We start from the raw sequence: 2199 nt of genomic DNA on the forward strand, positions 1-2199 counted from the left end.
AGACCCCTTGCTGTGATGAAGAGGGTAAACTGAGGCCAGCATGTCTGCTAATCCTTACCAGATAACCACTTACCTTTAAGTTGCTAATTAGTGGACTATGATCTAGCAACTCATATCTTCCTCACCCTTCTCCAACCCCCACATCTTCCCTTTATCCCAATATAAAGGGAATATAAATACATAAACTGTCTCCTTGAACCCAGGCCCTTTGAGCAATAACTTTCTTTTAGTTCTGCTCCCATATATGCTACTTTAGCTCAGTAAACGTCTCCTGTACTTTGGTTTTCAGAGTCTGTGCTTTCTGTTTCCAGCACAACATGGTAAAATGAGACTAATAATGAAACTCATTGCTTACCAATCTAATTAATTGTTTATAATGAACAAATGAGAGCCTTAAATGAAATAAACCTGACAAAATATATTTTAAACTATAACAGACAACATGAATGCAAGTGGTTCTCAATGGAGATCTCTGTTTATTCCTGCCTCAAGTAGGTTGGATAAACTCTCAGGACAACAGGGTAGAGATGGTACTTCAGGAAACAGAAAATAATTCTCAAGATCTCTCCCTTTCTTATGCTCTCTCACCAACTCAGAAGAAAGGGAGGAAAATTCAATATCCTTGCAGAGGTGGAAAAGAAGCACTCAATCTAACTGGTGAGGTTCTGAGGCAAAAGCACTCTTTCCTGAATAAAAAACATAAGTTCGGGGCAGAAATGCTGTGCTGGCGTTCCCCTTGCTTTCCCCCTTCTATGAACACACCCCTCCCGTGGTTCTATGAGTGACTCAATCTTTAAAATGCCTTAAGGGGTCCTATTTTAACTAGTTGCTTGGAATTGAGGTGATGAAGCTGACCTAATGGTGAAGATCACAGGTAATAGAGACAAAATAACATAAGTCTAAAATTGGATCCTGCATTGAGTAGCTGCACGACCTTGGGGCACTTAATGCCATTCCCGACTTCCAGTCCCTTCGCACACTCTTCTCCCTCTCATTCTCTAGACCTTAGATGTCCTAAATGTCATGCTCTCTCCAGCAGGTCCCCCATTGCTTCTTTCAACAGCCATTCAATTGAGAACTTTTCCAAGAATAAACCAGTGAGTTGAGCAACATAGGCATGTTTCCTCCCTTGATGTTGCCTACTGATCTTTGCACATGTTTAATTCTCTGTCTGGTTAAAAAAAAACTTGTCCTTCAGATCTCAGTTCGATCACTATTTACTCACAGAAGCTTTCAGCTGCTCTGCTAGGACAGATTCCGCTACGATGTATTTTTAGAGTACTCACGTACTGTTCCTTCGTATGATTTGTCTTTCCGCTTATGGTCATTGATTCATTTAATTAACTGATTCATGTCTGTCTTTCCAATTAGACACTAAGTTTTCCAACAGCAAGAACCACGAAGGCATGTCCACTGTTGCATTTTTAGTATCTAAAACACTTACTTGAAGATAGTAGGGACTCAACAGTGTTTGTAGAACTATTGAAGCCTAGTGTGTGTATTTTCTGTCTTCCCATGGTGCGTATCCTACCTTTTAAATGGGTGGCTTATATTAATCTTTTTCTATTAAATAATAAAAATATTCCTCCCTTTCCAGTGGTGACAACTTCCCCATGAGAACATGCACCTTGCAAAGGCCTTCCTTCACCCCTTTCCAGAAGAGGAAACACTAGGAGAAGCACCTGGTACAAAGTCCCACTTCCCACATCATGAATGTGAAATGCCCAGGATACTATAAAATCACCAAGGCCTTTAATCATGCACAGACAGTAGTTTTCTGTGTTGCATGTTCCGCTGTCCTCTGCCAGCATACTGACTGGAAACATCTTCCCAGAAGGATGCTCCTTCACCCAGAAGCAGCACTAAAAGCACCATGAAGCAAGAGGAGGAACGCCGTCCCAATAAACATGTTGAATGCAATCTGAAAAAAATCTCTATTTAACCAAAATAAATAAATATGTTTACATTTTGAATGATCTTAATTAATTCCATAATGAATTTCTTATTGTCCTTGAGAGCATCTTCTGTGCATAACCAGATTATTTGTTCTTTCTTTCCTTTTTTTTTTTAGTAGCATCCCATTTTTACTGATTAAATACCAAAAAAATTCCTAAAATTCTTGGATTTCTGAAACTTTATTTTATATATAAGTGTACTTTATTTTAGCATTCATTATTATGAGGGCTTTTAAAACTCCAT

The 2199-nt window shown here is 38.9% G+C and overlaps 1 pseudogene; it reads left to right on the forward strand.

Moving 5' to 3' along the window:
- The first annotated feature begins 1621 nt into the window (after nt 1-1621).
- Nucleotides 1622-1866, forward strand: LOC143687989 (small ribosomal subunit protein eS27 pseudogene; annotated as a pseudogene).
- Nucleotides 1867-2199: the final 333 nt, after the last annotated feature.

The sequence above is a fragment of the Tamandua tetradactyla genome, chromosome 1, assembly GCF_023851605.1.
Source record: "Tamandua tetradactyla isolate mTamTet1 chromosome 1, mTamTet1.pri, whole genome shotgun sequence".
NCBI classification, from domain to species: domain Eukaryota; kingdom Metazoa; phylum Chordata; class Mammalia; order Pilosa; family Myrmecophagidae; genus Tamandua; species Tamandua tetradactyla.